Here is a 21,361-nt window from a genome sequence, read left to right as displayed (position 1 = left end):
CTTATGGTCCTTATAGCTGCTTCCCATAATTCACTTTACTCTTCATCTAATGCGTTTGCTTTACTTGGGCTGTAGAATCATAGAATCGTTAAGGTTGGAAAAGACCTCCAAGATCATTGAATCCAGCCTTTGGCCAAACATTACACTGTCACATCCAGTTATTTCTTGAACATCTCCAGAGATGGTGACTCCACCACCTCTCTGGACCGCCCATTCCAATGCTTGACCACCCTCTGAGTGAAGAAATTCATCCTGGTGTCCACCCTGGCACAGCTTGAGGCCGTGTCTTCTTGTCCTGTCAAAAGCCCTCAAGCTTCAGAATGAGTTGGCCAAAATATGAATATTCTTGTTTTTGAAAGACAATTGATGTTCTAAATACCTAAATTGAGACATTTAGGATTTACAGAAAAACTTCATTTTAAAATAAGAGGGTTTTTTAAATTTTAGAAAACTTTAACTGAATTTGAAGGAAATTGGACTTGATTCCTAAAGAAAAAATATTTCTTAAACCCCAAATCTCAGCCCTGTTTTCTAGTAGGCAAAGAAGTAAAGAAAACAAACAAAAAACTCTGTTGATAAGGCTTTTTAAAATATTCACTCCAACTTGGCAATGCTATATCATTTAGGATACAATACTGAGTTCATAATTGTAAATTCAGCATTTTCAGACTGTGAAGTTGCTTTATCCACAATGAAACAGAAGGAAAATAATAGGGGAATAATAGGGGAAACAACTTAGGAAACTCTTTGACTTGGCTTTCTTTTTGTCATTTAGTGAATCAGTTTAATTTCCTTCAATCCTCTCTTATAAACGAACAAATAACCCTCACTCCACAAAGAATCCTGCCTTTTTTTTTCTTTTTTCCTTCAACAAAGATATAAGTACAGAAAGAATTCTAGCACTATAATAGTATTTTTCCAATCTGCATCTGTGGTTCTAGTTATTAGGAACTATCAAAGTATAGAATAATGTATTTATTAAAATATTATAACACAGTAAAGGTGTTGTATGCATAAATACACAAGTATGTTGTTAAATATAATGTAATAGATAGTATAATTAATTATTATCCCAAATAACAAATTAGGGAAATCACTTCATGGATCATGATTTCATGGACCAGCACTAACCTGCCTAATCTCATTTCTGCAGTCCCTGTGCAAAAATCAGCTGCTTAAAGAGCCACCTCACTGCGCTGCCATCCCAGAATTCTAGTGCTGGGAGAGGGGATTTCAGCAGGGAGACATACATGCCAGCAGGGGAGCAGAGGCAGCACATGCAAGGTTTCACTTCATGTTCACTGGAGCGGTGCTGGATTTGCTTGAGGAAAGAGGCAAAAGGAGTATGTGTTACTATTACATGCTTCAAAAGTGAGGTCTGCGAAGAGATGGTGGAGTCAGCTCGGTCTCTGGGGAACCATGAGCTACCCTTCTATGTACATGTTTATTGTTGTTTTTTGAAGAGCATCTGTGGTCTCGTATCTGAGAGATTTGGTCCAGTGGGGAAGGTGGCTGGTGCCAACATTTAAAGAAATAGGTATTTGTACCATCACAAGTAAGACTTACAAATGGTGGCAAGCCAAATGGTGCTTGGGGAGTGGTGGGGAAGGTCTCCAGCAGTGTTTTGTCATTCACACTGTTATCTGGTGACCTTCAGGTGTGCTGTTTGGTATGTGTTTGCTTTGGTCTCTGTGCTCCCTGCCTGGAGCTCATGCTGAATTCTGCTTTGCTCCTCATGCCTGCAGGGACCGCAGTGCCAGCTTTGCTCTTCTCTGCAATTAATTGCAATTACTCATTGTTCTCTTATCGCTTACAAGTTTCAGCTCTCTCGTGTGATTTTAAGCTCAGAAGTTTTTGTTAAATTGTCAGTCTGCAAACAAAGAGGACACTTGGATTTCTGTTTTATGCCCTTTCTGAAGTACAAGTCTGATTTTTTTTAAAGCCCTATTAATTACATTTGTAAGACCTTGCATTCTTGGTTTGAGCCAGTAGAAAAGAGGCAGCTTGGGCTTTTTTTCTAAACCATCTTTTAAAGTTGCAGAAGAAACTCATTATAATGAGTTTGGAAATTTAAATAATTAACCTACAAAATTTCAATAAATAAGCTCTAAATTTGCAATTATTTATAGTATTAATAATAAAAAAAAATATTTAGTGGTGTTGCATGATAAGCAATATGCTGCATTGATTAGAATCATGTAGTGTTTCACATGGTATGGGTAAGCAAATAAGTGACTTTTTCTAGGGAAGTAAGAAGCTGAAGACATTAATTTCTTTGAGAAACTTCTATTAATTTTTTTTTAACCTCTCGATATAGGGGGTTGGGAAGCAGTCTTCTGTTTCAATTAAAAAAATGAGGAATGAAAAGCTCAATGGCTGTTTTCAGACTTTTCATCTGGTGATTTAAATCAAGAAAATACAGACTGATTACACCATGTGCTGGCACCTTGTAATCTTCTGGAGTTGGTAACTGAAGAAAGTGAGCTCTTTTCTTCTTTTACTGTTCAAAGGTTGCCCTCCAAAAACATTCCGGTGATGTTTACCTTAGATATTTCTGTTAAACGCTACCAGAGATCCCCTGTGAAATGGGAAGCAGATACTGATGGCTGCAAACAACTACAGGTGTCTGGTAGTCGGCTCTTGACTTCTGATGAAGGTTTTTAGAGCAGGAATGGAATAACACTGATATGTTGAAATACCTATGTGGTGAATCCATAGGTTAAGTGACTGCATTTTCTGGCTTTGTGAGTTTTTGGATTTAGTAGAAGAATTAAAATCTTGTGGCAACTTTGAGCTTCAGGAAAGCAAAACACTACTGTCACTTACTGTCAGTGCCATTGCTAGGAAGATAGTTTGAGTCATATTCATTTTGCAGAATACTCTTAAACTTAAGAATATATGAATACTCAAAGTAACCAGTTTCTTGCTTATTTTAGCATTGCTTTCCAGCTTGCATTTTGACCCTTTCGTCCTTTTCTAAGGAGATTTTGAATGTCTCATAAGTCATGTATTGATTTTTTTCCCCTCCTGTATTAGTTATGGTAGTATTTTATTCTTTCTTAGTTACTTTTGTATAAATCACCTATTAGAGCCGATACTGGTGTGAAATACAACAACTTGCATGTATACATCCTAGATATGAATGATAGGGCAGCAACTTTGACCTTTCATTTTCCTCATTGCCAAGAGCCCCCTGGTTAGAGGGGCATTTTGTGCTTGGGTAGAGGTCTGGCTCCTAGGTATTTTTTGTTGGGCTTTTTTATCCTTTGCCAAATTAACTTGCAAGTGGTTAGTAGGTTTAAAAAACAGGGAGGACAACCTCACTGCACAAAGTGAGAGGCTATAAGGTTAGCATGAGAGAGGTTATAAATTTTGCGTGATCTGTCTGGTCCTTCATCTTTCCCACAGACAGAGAATTATGTGGGCTTCTCATTCAATTGATAGCCATTTTAATTTGCTGTGTGTGGTCAGGCTGGGCAGAAAGAAGTGTGAAGGCACAGGGGCTGGGCTTTAAAGCAGCAGTTTGCCAATTCAGGTGATTCTCAAGATAAGATCTTGGTCTGTGCTACTGAACCTGGATCCCCCTGATAAAGGATATATTTACTTTACATATGGGCAAAATGCATGCAGTGAGCAATAAAAGCCATGACATCTTTTTCCCTTAAATGGCAACAACTCTGATATAAGTATAGAGTATGGGACACGTTTCTGTTCTTGCATAGATGCCCCGATCCTGGCGCAGGCAGCTGCTGGCCCTGTTCCCCAGTACTCCAGCTGATAGAAAGGCAGTAAAGCCCTGCCGAGCGTGGGGGAATGCCACTGCTGGGATGGCTCCACAGGTCAGTGGCTTTTATCCTCCCTGCAAAACGCTCTGCTAAGTTTATAAAAGATTAAAAGGAGAAGCGGCACTGTGCTGCACATAGATTTGTCTTCTTGTCAGCCACATATGTTGTCTTCCCTGACCGACCATGATACTTTCATTCTTTGAGTTTTCTCAAAAAATAATTGGTATTCATGTTTTTCTTTTATCTTCTACAAGCTGCACTAATATTTTGCATCTTCCCTGGGATTCCAGTGTCATAATGTTCAACATTATTAACTTTTTTTTTTATTTAGCAATAGACAAGTAACAGTCCCTCATTTGCCTTGCAAAATATTCTTTATTTTCTAAATATCTGAAGAACTATTGCTCATCAACAGTCATTAATACTGCCATAAAAATCTACTAATTACTATTTTGTATTGTTGATGTGTACATTGGTTTTATGCCTGGGGAGATGGGTTGGTCTAAAACCAAATTATTTTTCTGATTGAGGTAACCCTGGGACTGACAGTGAACCTCAGGTTCTTCCCAGTGCTTTAGAGTGTAAATAAGTACTGTACCTCACAGCAGACTTCACAGTAAGGATCAAGGCCAGTAGAAATATACACGTGTTTACAAAGTGGATGCTTTCTTTTCTTTTTGTATACAACACATCTAGAGGAGGAATGCAAAATGTGGTATGAAATTAAATGTTTTCACTCTGCAAGTCATTTGTTCCTTTACTTCATATGAAAATACTTTGAAAAGGGTGTATAAAGTATATTTAGTGCCTAAGGCAAATATATTTAGTAATCTTGGATAATTGTCAGGATAATAGACATATAAACTATAATAGATCTGTCCACCAAAGGCACTAGTCACCATTGCTTTCTGCAAGTAGTTTCCTAATCACCTACACTATCACTATGTCTTGTAAAATACATATATAAAGACACACTTATCCGTTTAGGCGCATCTGTTGCTTGAAGCTTTTTTTCTTTTGTAATATACGAAAACCTTTTCTGAAAAGGTTCATAAACTTCCTTCAAAAATCAAGTAGACTGTACCTAATCAGATTCTACCCCCTTTTTCCTAAAAGTAACAGATGGTTTTTTGCTCTGTGAATCTTCTTCCTACATCTGTGTCTGTTTTTAATTATGAACAGTTTAATATAGCAATAGTGTCATGCCAGTTATTGTCATCATGCATGGTAAGAAACAATATAGGAATATTTCCCCCTGCAATATAAACTATGTTTTCGTTGCTAGCAAAAGGGCCACGATAATTAAACCTTTCAGATTATTTGCAGTTTCTTGTAGGTAAATGTGAACTCCAGCTGTTTCCAAGTTGGCAGAACACCAAGAAAACCCCCAAAATTCAGTCCAAAAGTTGCATGACTGCTTTAGAGTCTTTCTGAGTGCTTTGCCTAGAGAAGAGCAATGAAGCTGGTGAAGGCTGTGGTGCGTAAGTCTTACGAGGAGCAGCTGAGGGAGCTGGGGCTGTTCATCCTGGAGAAAAGGAGGCTCAGGGGAAACCTTATCACTCTCTACAACTACCTGAAAGGAGACTGTAGCAAGGTGGGGGTCAGCCTCTACTCACAGGCAGTTATGACCTTTGTCATTCATACTGCCCAGTTAAAACAATTTTGATTGAAGACCTTTATTCTGCAGAGGAAATACAGCAAATACAATGGACTGTCTGAAAAAGAGAACCTTTCTCTGCTTATCTGATGCCTGGACAGTGTGGCTGTGGCAGTGTGAAGGGTGCTTTGTGTCCAGTAGTTAGGCTTTCCAGCCTCCTAGCCACAATCTCATGTCCTTTACTGAGTTATTGGAGTTGCCTCTAATTTGTATGAAGGCTGATATCCACTGACAAATGGCAGTCTTTCCTCTTGTATCAAAAGTTTAACCCAGAAACAGCCATTTAGTTTTAGAAGTATAAGCGTGTATGTCCTTTTTTGTACCTAACCTCCTCCAGACTCAAAGGAATGGACATTTAGTTGGCAAGGGAGATCTGGTCACACTGTGTGCCCAACTACTGAAAAGCATGCACCTCTTTTTCCTTATGTTTTTAAGGCAGCACTCTGATTTATTTCAATTGGCAGATCTCCTGGTGGTAAGAACCTGGGATTCAGGTACTGGAGTAAGGAAGAGTATTTGTGGAGGTTGTTGACATCTGGAATCAAGAAAAGAGGTTTCCAGTGCATCAGAAAATACAGGATGGTATAGAACTCTATGATATACCATAAACAGAAGAGCTGGAGTCCTCCTGTCCTTGTGTGTGTGTGTGCATAAACAGCTGTTCTGTAAACATTACCCTTTTTTTCTCCTTATTGACGTAACCAGAAAGACTAGTTTTTTTATTAGTGAGAGAGCTGTGGGCTCCTTGAAAAAGTTTAATTCTTGTCAAAAAAGGAAAAGTGAGATGGTTATCATATGAAATAGGTCTGCTGTCTCAGGCAAGAGCTGTGTTTTTTTCTATACCTACTAATTGCTGAAGAATAATGCTCACACAGATCGATCTTCTGCTTTAGAAAAAGGCTTTCAGAAAAGTGGGTGGCAGTTTGATCTGAGAAGATATTTTAAAGCTGATTAAATTGAAAGGTATCAGGAATATTTTTTCTGTTTTTTTTTAATTGATTTTCTTTTGTAACTGATCTAGGTTACCTCAAAATTAAAGTCCATACACTGTTCATAGCATTTTTTGTTTTCATGCAGACAAAGCTTATCTATGTGTAGATTCAAGAAAGGCAATGCAATTGACTTAATGCCCAGTGGGGGATGGCAAATACGAGGTTGGCCATGACGAAAGACTAACAAATATAGAACTGGTTTAGAGTCAAATGCCTTTTTTGTAGTTTTGACTCTAACACGTGTAATTTTAGACTAGGCCATTAACAACTGTTCTGCTTGACTATCTGTGAAAATATATGCAGCAACATCTGTGCTACTTCATCTGGTAACTCGGTAGTTTGATTGTTTAATGCCCTTGTGCTTCTCAACCAAAGTGATCTGTTGGTGGTGCAAAACCGGAGTTAAATTTCTCTTGAAGGCATGTGTAAAAGCAGAGGGGATCCTGAAGATGTTCTTGCATCTTGGGTTATATGTTTGTGTATATCTGTGTGTGCATGTGTTTTTTATGCATTACAGATTAGTTCTGATAGTGTCCAATTTAAGTGGCATTGCCACTTAATAGCAATAGGCTGAAACTACATTGTGCCAGACCAGTAAAATATAAGTTTCTCTGATCAGTATGGGGGATAACAAGGCTTGACTGACAAGAATTCTGGGTTTGTAGATGAAGAGGGATTGGATACTTGCTAGGACTTTCAAGAAGTGATGACTTAGTTATGACAGTCTACACCAGATGTTACATTTACTGTCTAAAACAAAAAAGAGGTCACAGCGATATGCCTGGGAGCAAGAAGTCAGTCTTAGTTATGCTGACCTCAAGCTGACTTTGTCTCTAAGAAGAGGAAGCAGAAAAGAAGACAACTTTCTAGAAACTGTTCTGTTGTCCTGCTGAAGGTTTCAGGCATTGACTGAGCAAATCTATATTAAGGCAGAAAACTTGAAGCACCAGCTTTAGGCCTTAAATTCAGAAGTGCATTAGAATTTGTGAAAATTAATCCCTATCTCTCTTAGTAATTTTTGTGTGGAAACAGGCATCTCCTCTTCCTATCTTCATAACAAACCTGGTATATTTTCCTGCCTGTACATAGCGTCACACTTTAAAGATCAGTGAGTCTTGCCCTTGGATTCTTTTCAGTAGTAACAGTGATTTATTTATTTTTCACTCAAGAATTTCCAGGGTTTGAAAGATTAATTCAAACATCTGTGCTTTAGCCTGATTTCTGAAGACCTCTTTCTAAATGCTTCACAGAATCACAGTTGGAAGGGACTCACAAGGATCATCTAGTTCAACCCTTAGCCCTTCATGGGACCATCCCGAAGAGTCACACCATGTGCCTGAGAGTGTTGTCCAAATACTTCTTGAACTCTGTCAGGCATGGTGCTGTGACCACTTCCCTGAGGAGCCTGTTCCAGTGCCCAACCACCCTCTGGGTGAAGAACTTTTTTCTAATATCCAACCTCATCCTCCCCTGACACAACTTCAGGCCATTCCCTTGGGTCCTGTCATTGGTCACCATAGAGAAGAGATCAGTGCCTGCCCCTCCTCTTCCTCTCACGAGGAAGTTGTAGAGTGCAATGAGGTCTCCTCTCAGTCTCCTCTTCTCCAGGCTGAACAGACCAAGTGCCCTCAGCTGCTCCTCATACGGCTTCCCTTCAAGGCCCTTCACCATCTTTGTTGCTCTCCTTTGGACACTCTTTAATAGCTTAATATCTTTCTTATATTGTGGTGCCCAAAACTGCACACAGTATTCAAGGTGAGGCCACCCCAGTGCAGAGCAGAGTGGGACAATCCCCTCCCTTGACCAGCTGGCGATGCTTTGCCTGATGCCCCCCAGGACACGGTTGGCCCTCCTGGCTGCCAGGGCACTGCTGACTCATATTCAACTTGTTTTGTGACCAGGACCCCCAGGTCCCTTTCCACGACACTGCTTTCCAGCATCTCATTCCCCAGTCTGTACGTACATCCAGGGTTGCCCCATCCCAGGTGCAGAATCCGGCACTTTCCCTTGTTGAACTTCCTGTGGTTGGTGATTTCCCAGCCCTCTAATTTGTTTCTACTCTGAAATGGTTTGCAATGGTCCCCGGGACTTCAGTGGAGCAGTGATGCTCTCTAGTATAAAGAGTATGCTTTCACAGGTATGATGTGTCTAATGTTGCTGGACTAGTGAAACACTGTTTTGCTTTTTATTGCCCGAGACAACCATCTAATGCATGTAATGAATAAGACAAAGTTATGGAAAAAAAATTATGCAAGATGATAAATAAGCAGAGTCAGCTGCCCATTGCAAATGAAGAGCTTTCAAAACATTGTAGACTTTGTAACTTGCATCATAAGCCATTATGATGGCTTACTGGTTTTATGACATTTTTTGTGCTTAAGTGATTTGCTGTGCACATTACAGATTAGATGTGACAAACTACAAAATTTGGCAGTACATGTATGACCATGCTCTCAAAGGAAGGCTTGCTGTTCAAGCAGACCCAGTTTGCCACTTATACTTTCCATCCACAGCAATAATTTCAAGTTGGCTCTTTGCAAACGGAGTTAGCAAAATATAATGTCAGAAAACACTGTTGTTGTTGAAAGCAGCTATTGTGCTATGCTACAAAACAGAATAAATCAAGCCACTCTGGGGCATGAGACTATGTTGTATGACAAACTAGAATCTAAATAAATGCATTCTGTCACCCCAAGGACAAAGTCACTATGCCATATATAGGGACTGCGGGCTTGAGTGTTACATCAAACGTGCCATATAAAAATGATTGTTTTGTTCTTGGTGGACAATTAAGCTGTTCAAACCTTATGTTAGCCTGAGATTTTTACGAGGTGATCAGCCTTACTCAGCCATTTATCAATATTGTCAGTTTTCTGTCCAGATAGATATGAGACAATTTTCTCCACTTCTTTCTAAAATGCTACAAGCAGGTGCAGATTAATAGGCTTTAAGAACTGCTTTTCAACAAAAAAAGTTTGAAAAAGGAAGCATGCTGTCTGTTTTGCAGTGAATATGGTATCTCAGACCAGTAGAAAATGCATGCTTATGTGATGGAGGATAGGGGAATGTTCTCATCTTTTTATAATTGTCACCATGTATGAAACTGAATTTATCATGAACCAGGTACTTCAAAGATACTTGTTTCTGGACTTTTTGCAACCTTGAGTTCAGCATGGTTAATTTGTGTACTGGTAGTCAAATTTAGGATTAGGATGAGAACAGGAGTAGGAAAAGAAAATTGCTTTTGTGTCCTTGATTGCCAAGCTACCAGCCTTCAGTAGGGACACGGTAAGGCAACACCCATATTGCAAATTAAATATCTGTGAAGTGTTATTCTAGCAGTAACATGCTTCAGCACATATGGAAGTTCCCAGCTTTTTAGAATTTGTTTCATAGAGCCACGTAGTGTTATGACAGTTTTATGACAGGGGCTACAATCCCCGTCTTAGTTCCTTCTTTCATCATACCCGTATCAGAACAGAGTATTACACATGTGATGGGATGGACTAGACCCGTGATGTGTTGCTGGTAGTCAAGTTTTAAGGCCAAATTCTAATCTAATCTTAGCTAATCTTCTGAAAACGAGAACACTGATGTTGCACCGTTTATGTGCAGTGAAACAGACATAACAATCCAAGAAAATAACAAATGTTTACAAAAAAAACTTTACTTCTCTCAGGGAAAATCCTTCTAATAAATTTTTCTGTGTATTTACAGAAGGAGCTGGATAGAAATCTTCAGCAGTTTCAGAGAAACAGAGATTCAATTAGGTTATTCTGTGCGTTTAAGATCTTCTAGTGATTTTTAAACACAGGAAGCAGAAGAAATGAATCGAGCACAGGTATGCACTTCTGGTTAATTCAGGAGCCTGTTCACTGATAGTTATTTGGAACATAAGTTCTAAACTTAAATTTTAAAAATGAGGTTTTTCTTTTCTGTATACTATAACATAGGAGCTAATTCTATAATTTACATTACAGATGTCAAAAGGTTTGAAGCAACTGCTAAAGAGAAGTTATGTGTGGAAGTAAAGAAGGAAATGTAGAGTTATTGGAGAATATGAAAGAGAGAAAGATTTTGTGTGTGAATTTTTAATATCCCATACATTTCAGCTCAGTTCCTATACGTGAGTCTTTTTGAAAATGTCACTTTAACATGACATTGCTTTCTTTTAAATATGTGTTTTAATCCTGTTTCAGCTGCCATTAGTCAGCCCTTTATGAAGTTGTTAGTGCTTTATACACTGGAGTCCTTTCTCAGTGATTAATTTAGCCATGAGTGTGGTGCAGCTCTCTCACACATGAGTGGAAGCTTGCAAATGTAGTTCCAAGGGCTGTGCAGGAAAAAAAAAAAGGGCCTTCCACTCTCTTATTTGAGGATGGGAAACAAGGGGTTGCATCCTGCTTTGGCTGGAAAAGGGATACTGGAGCAGTAAAACTTGGAGCTACTCTCCTAAATTACTGAAACTTTTATAAGGCAACTTGTGCATGCAAATTCTGACCAAGCCCAGTTGGTTTGCTCTGTGGCCACCTATGCAGATTTCCAGCTGATGGGAATATACAGTTGCAGGACATTTTTGATTAGTGACACAGGGATGTTCCCTCTTCTTTTCACCAAGGTGATGAATCTAGTCTCGTGCCGGGGTGGGGAACTTCATTGGGCTGCTACCCATGTACTCTCTGATCTGCACCATCCTGTTGTCAGCAGAAACATGGGCAGGAGGAATGTTCTCTGTGACTGAGATGCATCTGGCATAGCTCAGTAATAGAGTACAGTCCTACTTTGCACAGTGTGCAGAATACTTCTTCTAAGGAGAAGGAAATGTTTGTTTTCTTTGTAGATTGGGAAAATCTGATATGTTTTGTCATTGCTGTCGAGTCTAGATGAACATCATGATTAAAAACGCTATGTCGAGGCTACAGTGGTCTATCTACACTAGTGCTACAACTGTTGCTCCTGTTTCTAGGCATGAGGAGTCAGCACCAGTGGATGCTTTTAGAGGGAGAACTAGATCATAAAAGAATATATAGATCAGATTTATTGGAATTTTATCTTCTAAAATGTAACATTTTGTGGATTCTTATACTGGTCTGCTAATAAATTTCCCCAGTTTATATTATGAATTACTTAGTGGTTTTTGTTTTAGGCAATGTGTAAACAAGAAGTGTTCAGAGCAGTAAAGCAGATAATGTAACAAAAAGAGGTTGTAAAACAAGTAAATCTGGATAAAGGAAAAAAATCAATGGGGGTGTGTGTTGGGGGTCCCTTTTGCTACAAATATATACTGGCTCGTATGACAGAGTTCTCTTCAGATGAAGCACTATTCATGTTATGAATAGCCTTTTCAAGTAAATATGGCTCACTGGCATGAGCATCAAGAATTGCTATGGCTGTCAACATCTGTTCTTTTATTCTCAGAACAATTTTTCCATCTAACATTAGAGGCCAAAAGGATTTTTAACTGTACTGTAGCATTACATTGTAATTTTCCTACTATAGTCAATCTAACAATGAAACTTTTTTCAATAAGAAAGTGAAACAAGTAAGGTTGTATGAATCCAATGCCACAAAGCTTTTCCTCCACAACACTGTTAGCAGAGAAAGCATTCATTTTGTAGAATGACACACAGATTTTATGTAAATAAGGGGCAGTTCCTTCAAAACAGATGTTTAATAGTTAATGAAACTATTTTCATTTATCACCCAGAAAAATGATATTTTACTCTAAATAATTGCCTTACTGTGATTGCCTTTTAAAATGCAGAAGTCTATGAGCAACATTTAAAAGAAAAAGCCCTCTTTGTATGTGCTTTTTAAACAAGTGCATACATCGTTTGTGCTTTGTTTCTAGCACAGTCTCTGCCAGCATCTGTGTGAGCTTCACCAAGAAAGCGTTGCTGGGGTGTTTGGAAACTGATTCTGGCCACCTCTGCTCCTCTATAAAGACTTGCAGTGTCTGATTGCAACATCCCATGCAGGAGGCGGATTTTGCAGTTGAATTTAGCACAGCTCCGAGCAGTAAAGGTGCAGTATCTATTTTTACTGCAGAATATATCCAGTGCTGTTAGCTGAGGTGAGTTCTCAGATTGAGAGGCACTTTTCCTTCCTCCCCAGTGGTGGGAGGCTGAGATCTGTTTTTTGTGTCCAGCCAGGGAGGCAGGCGAGATACAAAGAGGTTGAAATGGCAGCAAGTGGATTTGCTCCATCCCAGGTAGCACTTACACTGCTGCAAGGAATCTGTGCTAGTGCAGTGATCATTGGCATGAGCCTCCTGCCCTCATTTTGGTCTGGTGTAGATTACACCTGCCTCCAGCTTTGTCTCCAAATCATAGATATTTCTAGTGTCTGTTGCCAAGGCATCCTAGCAACTGTGACAAAAATAAAGGTGGGTGAGTGCAAAGCTTTTGCTAGAAAGTGGAAGAATTCAGAGAGGTTATAAAGCCTTGTTCACTGTAATGCTCTCTGTCAGCTTAAATTCCTGAAGTTCCAGCAAGCCACCGGCACAGAGCTGCCAGCTGCCCCAGCAGAGAGGAAGGATGTTGAAATAACCATGCACAACATGATGGGACAGGTAAATTTATATTGTTTTATTAACCAAACCCCATTTCCACAGCAGAATATTTAGTGGCATCAGTGGTAGGTCAAAAAAAAATGCAACAGTTTAAATGTTTCATTAATTTATTATTATTGTTGCTATTTAGATGTGTATTTTAGTAGATCAAGTAGATTTTCAACCTTTCATAGCAGTTGCCTCATGCATTTTCCTTTAGTCCCAGCTTACTCAGTGCTGACTGGGTTTAAGTGATGGCACTTTAGCCAGAAGCATTTGATCAGTCTGCCTCTAACTGCTGTTGTACTGCATGTACTTTCTGTTTTGAAGAATGGTAATCCTTTGTATTACACAATCCTCTTAAAAAAAAAATAATCCTGGTGTTATATAAGTGATAAGTAATGTGTCCTTAATATATTATTGTGGGTGGGAATGTTTCATCATGAATACTTTTATCTGCATAGCTATCAGTGAAAATGAGGGGGAATAACAAAAAATAAGACTTGTCTATTGTCATTAGGCAGCTAGTGGTTCAATCAGGACATGAAAGTCCTTTTCCAGACAGTTTTCATATACTTTTAGATGCTCTTGCTAAATATTGCTGCATATATCTGTGTCTGCCTTTCTGTAAGAAGCGAGTTGTTTTCAGAGTTCACATGTCCACTGTGGCAGAGTTTGCAATAAAGGTGTTCAGTAAGTTTAATAATTAATAGGCAATGTTTGCACTTAGATTATGTCTATTTCCAAATCTGGAACTATTCTTGAAACAACTTCTTGCTTTTTTTTATGCTTGAGGATGCTAGGGTGTACTAACTCCCGGTAATACCATCCGTGCAAATAGAAGATTTTCGAATGCATGATAAAACAACAACCACAATAAATCCTTACAGGAGTATTTTGGTTTATTCTGATTTTGTTAATCAAAGGGTCAGAATTATGCTCTTTCCAGCACAGTAAACCATTGAAAATTTATAAAAGCTTTAAAACCTCCTTAAAGAATACAAACATGCAGCAGAAGTATATTACCTTGTTCTGTGCTGATCATTCTTCTTGCCTGTTCTTTGCCTTTGATTATTGCGCTATGTCCTCGTAAATGCAAACAGTCCCGAGTAGGAAACCCTTTATTTAAACAAGTGCTATGTTGTATTTTCATCTTTTGGATTAGAAAAAGCCGATTATTTTGTTCACTGTCTTTATAAGAATTATGAAGTCATTATCATCTTATACCAAGTCATATCTGATTTCTTACCCAAATGTGAAATGTATTTACTAGAGTGATGGGTCCTCACCAAGGTACTAAATATATAGAGGATGTCATGTTACCTGATGGTGTCACCCTGATAGTTTCAATTACCTGCAACATCAGTCATCATTTCTGTGTACACTGTGTAGGATACAGAACAGATCTGGAAGCTCACAGGTTAAGTGATTCTGAGGTGCTGTTACACTGGATGCATGGAAATCTGTTTATACTTTGAAATGTTTTAGAGTTGCAGTGTTGTTCCCTTTTCAGAAAGCAGAAACTTAACAGTAATGATTACAGGAAGATCAGTTTGTAGAAAATGCAGAATATAAATAAAACAACCTATTAGACGATAATCCAAGGTTTTAATCTGAAGGTTGTTTGCATGCTCACAAACAGTTAACATTTCTTTGTCTTTCCCCCAAATGTCTGCCTTCGGTTAAAGAATGGTGACTGTAAAGGGAGATGCAGTTCATGCAGCTGAGCAAGGTGTGCAGTCAAGTGTCTTTTATAATATAATTATCAGTTGTCAGGAGAGTAACTGGAGGCCCTAGAAAAGCCTATCTGCAAATCCTACTTGGTGACAGTCTTTGGATGGTTTCATATTCCTGCTTGCAGGATCCAAGTTATGCACTTCTCTCTAAAGTTTTGCCTGGAGTGCCATTCTTCCCATGTTTCTCTGTTTTCCTTTCCCATCCCAGAGCAGTATGTAACTCCACCTGCTGCTGGCTCTCTTTGCTAGTAGAGAGGGACAGGCCGAGCCTGCCATTTCTCCCACTATGGAGGACCAAGCTAACACAGCAGCTGTAACCCACTAGGTCCTACACAAGTCTGCAAACATAGCTCTGGGGGACTGAGATCCTTACAGCCAGCTGGTTGCCAGAGCGTGCTTTGGAGATCAGAGAGCTTTGGTGGGTTTTATTTGGAGCTGGTGATTCCTACACCTACTGACAGCCCAGTCCTGGGAGAGTCTGTGCTCTGGTGATGACAAGATCTTAGAAGTTCTAAGATTTCTGTATTATGTGGTCTTCCAGTCTCCTTGTAGGTCAGGTAAATAGGCTCTGGTTTCAGAAATTTGTCTGTCTGTTTGGAATGCTTAGTGAAAGGAAAAAGTCTTAAGATCTCAGTAACTTGAAAATGCAGAGGCAAAAGCAATGCTTGCCTTAATGGCTTCTCTGATAAAAAAGGGGAAAGCCTTTGTGGAGCAAAATGAACTGGTGTGGTTTCATTTACTTGCTGTGTGTCAGGGGCCAGTAGACTGGCTCTGAATTTTTCCTGAGATCTGACATTCCATGCAGATGCTTCAACGAGTTTGTCTGGCTCTTTTTGAGTTCACTTTGGTCAAATTTTATTATTCTATCAATACCTTGCCTCCCATCTACTAGACTAATCTTATTTTAATACATAAAATAGTTTATTTATTATAACTTGAGTATCTGTCATTTCTAGAAAGCATCTTCCTGTTGGAGACGGCACAAGGTCTCTACATGCTCTGCCATGGCAAAGCTGGGCCTGATGGGGGGCTCTGTCACTGCGAGAACTGACAATATACCACACCTTGGTATCATAATGTCAGACTTAACGTGACTGTCTTTTGCTGGTGGCTATCTGTCATACTTAGTATGTGAAGGTCTCCTCTTTCCTGGCAGCCATTCAGCTTTCTGGAATACAGGCATTTACCCTTGGCTTTGGATGAAGTGAGCTGTCACATGTTCATCCTTATTGATTTTGACCTGCAGCTGGGCATTGCTAAGAGACAGCCTACAAAATGTACCACAAGTATCTGCAGGTGCCCTTTCCAAATCACTGTATTTCCAGGCCACACTGCTCTGTTCTGCTTCACAGTTTGTCAGCTTGGTGCACTGGCTCATGTTCTGGGACACTGTGTTGGGAGCAGCATGCTGAGAGTTTAGCTCTTCAAAAAAAACCTGAGAGGATCATCCAAGCTTGTCCTATAAATTGAAGCAGATTTTCCATCTAGGTCTGTTCTACATTCAGGTGCCTTCTCAATCCTCTGTTGCTCTTGCACAAAGCATGTATTATGTTTGGAATACTGATCAAAAAAGAGCAAACAAGAGAGCATTTTTTTTTACTTCACCTTCAGTGTAAAAGGTCTTCCGTGTGCTCTTCAAGAGCTGAACTCTATGTTGTCAACGCCATGAGAGAGAACAAGCAGTTCCTTTCCTCTGTGGTTCAGACGTGCTGCAACTGCTGTAGTGGTTGCCCCAGGGGACTAAGTTTTTTCCCCTCTAGTTCCTGTATAGCTACTGGTTAGTTAGACAATTCTCAGTACTTTTGCTCTAACAGCAACTTTCTGGATGTCATTAGCAGTCAGAGCTGTAGAGATAGTCATTATTTTTTTGTCTGTGCTTCCCCTCAGCTCAGGGCTCCTTACTTCTCCATTGCTTCTCCTATGGTGGGTTGACCCTGGCTGGATACTGGACACCATGTGCTCACCAAAGCTGCTCTATTACTCTGCAACTGGACAGGGGAGAGAAAACATAATGAAAGGCTCGTGGGTCAAGGTAAGGTCAGGGAGATATCACTCAGCAGTTACTGTCACAGGCAAAACAGACTTGACTCTATGAAAATTTGTTTAATTTATTACCAATCAAATCAGAGTAGGTTAGTGCGAAAATAAAAACTAAATGTTAAAACACTTTCCCCTCACCCCTCCATTCTTCCAGAGCTTAACTTCTCTCCCGAATCTCTACCTCCTCCCCTCCAGAGGCACAGGGCGACATGGAATCGGGGCTAAGGTTAGTTCTTCACTCACTGACACTGCCGCTCCTTCGTCTGCAGGACTAGGACTCCTCACTCCTTATCTCAAATTCCTCATGCCCCACATTGGGTGCTAAAAAGGACTGTGGTGGATTGACCTTGACTGGATGCCAAGTGCCCACCAAGCTGCTCTATTAGTTGCCTCCTCAGCAGGACAAGGCAAGGGAGAAAATAAGATGGAAAAAGTCTCATGGGGAGTTTAATAAACCAAAGTAAAGGCAATATGTGCAAGAAAAGGAAAACAAAAGATTTATTCTCTACTTCCCATCAACAAAAGGTGTCCAACCACTTCCCAGGAAACAGGGCTTCAATATATGTAGTAGTTGCTCTAAAAGACAAACTTTTTTGTAAATAACAAATTCCCCCCTCCTTTCTCTTAGCTTTTACATCAGATCAGATGTCATATGATGTGGAATATCCATTTAGTCATGTAGGATCAGCTGTCTACCACCATGGCTGGGGAGTCCAGGAGAGATAACACCAATGTTATATTATGCCAGCCATACACTGGGTAGGTCATTGATAGGGCAAGGTAGGTATTGAGCTGACCAAAACACTGGGCAGAGACCAATCTCGTCTTGAGGAGAAGTACTTACTACTTTTGTTAGTCTGGGTGAGAAATGCTTGAACTTTCATAGCATCTTCTTTTGAAAGCTGTTGCTTTTAATTAAATTGCTTCAGTTAAGCTGTCAGACAGCCCTGGGAGTTAAGTAATTAAATTGCATTTAGCTGTTCAGGTAAACTTAAGTAAGCTTAATATTCTTTGATGTAGCTTTTTGATCAGGGGACTTTTAGAACTGAGAGGCTGGAGTCAAAAGGCTGGATTCTCACTTTTTTTGGGAAGATTTCTTTGGGTGGAGGATTGCATCAGAGACCTATCATACTTTGAGCATCTGAGGCAGGGGATGTCCCTCTATCTGCTGCACTGCCATTCAGCGAGGGTAAGACAGACCATTAAGGACTTGCTTTGCAAAGTTCCAAAATTCATTAATTTTTAGGATGTTCCTAAGATTGACTCTTAAAATAAAAGCCTGTGTAGGTTTTGAAGAATACAGTAGGTAAATTGAAAGGGTTCAAAAAGACATGACTGGACACGGACTTGACTTCTGTTCAGGCTCTGCGTGCAGGATATTAGGATATTAGCAGTTGAAGTGAATGAGGTTCCGGCTCCGCTATGCCAAGTAGAATGGTTAGTGAAATTTTGACTTAAAAATAGCTATTAGTTTTGTCTTTCACTCATAAACAACGATGGAGGGTTTATGTTTTTCGGAAAGAAAAATATAAAATTTGGGGGAAAAATACCCAGTTCACACTCTCTGAGAGTGCAGCCACGCAGGTAGTAGATTTGGCATTGGATACAGCTGGGAGGTATGGTAGAACATGAGAGACTGGAGTCACATATATTTACCTCTTTATTACTTACACAGAACTGACAAAGTTTTGGTCTTGTATTTTCAGCAGCACTTACAAAATTTATGAAAGCTTGGAGCAGGCAAATATTAGCAACTCAAATAGCTAAATAAGATATTTTCAGCTTGAATTTGTAATAAACATGAGTGCATCTGGCTTCTAGCCAATAAATATGAAATTATTACTGCATTAAAGATAGAAAGTTTATCTTTTTATGCTGCAGGTTCCCTCTCCAATTACACCTGCTTAACATAATGTAATAGACAATGAGTTAGTATTTGCACATGAAAATATTTGAGATATAGGAAGCATTTATTTAATATTTTCCCCGCCAGTAAAGGCTTTTCTAAGCTCTTAGGATTTCAGTATGTTTTAATTTAAACCATGTGTAGAATTCTTCCCACATCTGTTTCTCAGGTAATTTTTAAAACTTTTACAAACTCTTCTGGAAATACACAATGTGTCCTTATAGGAAATTCTTCTGGTCTGCCTGGGAGGCAGAGGGGAGGACACTGATGCTCCCACTAGGTGGGGCAGCATCCTGTAGTGTTTTTAAGAACCAGCACTCTCATTTTTAATCTGTGAGAAAGGACAGTTTTCCAGAAGCCTGTGGGAACCTGTTGAGAGCCAACCTAGCTGGAGTAGGACAGCCTAAGATGATGTCTGTTATGGCTCCCCTTGGATTATTATCCCCGCAGGCAACACAAGAGCCCGTTCTTGGGAAATGTTGACTTCTGCCTTGTGGTTGATGGGGTCAGTGCCTGCAGAGCTGGGAGCACAGTGCCTGCAGAGCTGGGAACACAGGAGCACTGGAGTTGTGTGGCCCGGCTTCCTGCCTGCACTCTTATCAGCTGTCTGCTGGGGGCAAGGTGGGAAAGGAGCTTGTGAGGTCAGCAGGGAGTGTGAGACTGCCACTCAGAGACGAGGTTTAAATGGTGTGGTAGTCCAGGCTATGTTTGCTTGGGCATATTTAGTGCTGAAATGCTTAAAAATATTTAGCTTGAAAACAGTTACAAATAAGTAACCTTTGCTTCTGCTTGTACATAGGATTTTCCTTACAGTTCTGGAACTGCTGTTGGAACAGTAGCTAGCTTTGACCAGGTCTGTTAGCACCTGAAAGGAAATGATGGGTTGTGTTCCTCTGCTGTTGAAGTTACCTCCTACTTCCTCTGAAGTTGAGGTTATGTGGAGATGCTGTTGATGCAGGGTACTGTTCTGAATTTGCGTGGCATCACACTCCGTGGTAGACGTTTATCGTAATGAAGCAGAAATGTAGTTCTGGTTTTTGGGTTCCCTCCAGTCCTAAAAGGCCCAATGTAATGAATGTGGACAGCCTATTAACACTGGAATATGTTGCAGAAAGCTTCAGACCTATGGGGGGTGTGATTTTTTCTTTTTGTGCATTTCTCTTTTTCAACATGTTTTCTTTTCCTTAAGACATCTCCATTGACTATCAACAAATGTGTATCAAAGGGTTTGTTGCCTTTTTATCTATGAGAAATATGATGATTCATTGACAAAAAGGCTTACGAAGATGACGCTGTAATTGGTTTTAAAGATTGTCTGAACCTACCTTGTCACAATGCTTGCCCAGTTTCTCATCCTTGAGTTGAACTTTAATATTCTTTCAGTGTAAGATTGATATTCTTCTAAGATCTTGTATTTCAAAACAAACCACCGATAATTGAGAGTACTCTGTCAGCTCTTCTGGGAATAAATCTGGCTTTTTTTTTTTAAGCCAGTAACAATGTTTTCTCTTTTGCCTTTTTATGCTGTAATTAAATGTTTCATTTAAGAGCCATTTATTCATTATTATTCTAGTTTATTATGTACTGTTCCTGAATGTTGTATATCAGCCTATGAAGGGCAAGAGACATAAAAATACTGAATTATTTTAAAAAATCTCCTAGTTAAAAACTGAATAATACAAATAGTTCTATATGTAGCGATGATTCAGCATGTAATGATACTACAAAGCTTTAAACTGAAAGAGGGTAGGTTTAGATTGGGAGAAATCTGGAACGGGTTGCCTAGGGAAGTTGTGGCTGCCTCATCCCTGTTCAAGAACAGGTTGGATGGGGCTCTGAGTAACCTGGTATAGAGGAAGCTGTCCCTACCCAAGGCAGGGGAGTTGGAACTAGATGATCCTTAAAGTCACTTCCAACCCAAACTGTTCTATGATTGAATGATTCTGTGTCCTGGTTCTGGCCAGGACAGGGTTAATTTTTTGCAATAGCCGGGAGGGGACATGACTAAGGGCATAGAGGTTGTTCTATACCTCGTCCTGTCATCCTGGCCAGAACCAGGACATTCTGTTTACACTGGTGACTCAAAAACATTATTTTTTTAAGAGTACAAATGTATTGATCCTGTTAACATAATGCTTCAAACAGCCTACTGTCTACATGAAAAAAGTCAAATGAAACAGTATATGGCATCTCCTGGCACTACATCCCTGATTTCTTCCACTTCTGTTTCAGGCTCATCATAACTCTCAACTAGATTCCCTTTGCTTCATCATGGTAAAAAAAATAATTGGAACCAAATTGTCTTCAATCCCATTTTGCCATTTTAATTTGCAAATAAGATGAAGAGTAATAGAGGAAAATGGGTTTGAAGGTGACTATTTCAAGATTGCTTAAATCCCTTCCTTTAGAATTGTTCTTGTCTGTTTAGGGTCTGAACTTTTTTGAATGGGTGGATGATGAGCAATTGACTTTCAATAAACCATAAATTATTTTACAAATTACTTTTACGAGTGTAAAGCACTCCCAAATAATTAACATTTAAAATACTAATGATATTTGGGTATGAAAAATTGTATCAGTAGATGGAAGAAAATCTAGACATTGAGATTTAAGTGAAAACCATGAAATGGATAGAATACTGTGCAATACTGTAAAAAGGAAAATCAAGCACTTATTTAAATACATCTTAATTTTT

The 21,361-nt window shown here is 39.4% G+C and overlaps 1 protein-coding gene across 4 annotated transcripts in view; it reads left to right on the top strand.

The window, feature by feature from the left end:
- Positions 1 to 21,361, top strand: part of CRACD (capping protein inhibiting regulator of actin dynamics) — a 125,986-nt gene that overhangs the window by 12,199 nt on the left and 92,426 nt on the right. The window contains exon 1 of one of the 4 annotated variants that reach the window (XM_039378568.1): positions 12,898 to 13,005. The exons of the other annotated variants lie outside the window; for them this stretch is intronic. The gene's annotated coding sequence lies outside the window, so the exon portion shown is untranslated. Of the gene's footprint in view, positions 1 to 12,897; positions 13,006 to 21,361 lie in introns of those variants that run through there. 4 annotated transcript variants of the gene reach the window in all.

This window comes from Pipra filicauda, unplaced genomic scaffold (assembly GCF_003945595.2).
Source record: "Pipra filicauda isolate LSUMZ 115617 unplaced genomic scaffold, ASM394559v2 scaffold140_size2443280_pilon, whole genome shotgun sequence".
NCBI classification, from domain to species: domain Eukaryota; kingdom Metazoa; phylum Chordata; class Aves; order Passeriformes; family Pipridae; genus Pipra; species Pipra filicauda.
Note: the sequence above shows the minus strand (reverse complement) of the source record. Positions and strands in the feature narration are given on the sequence as shown.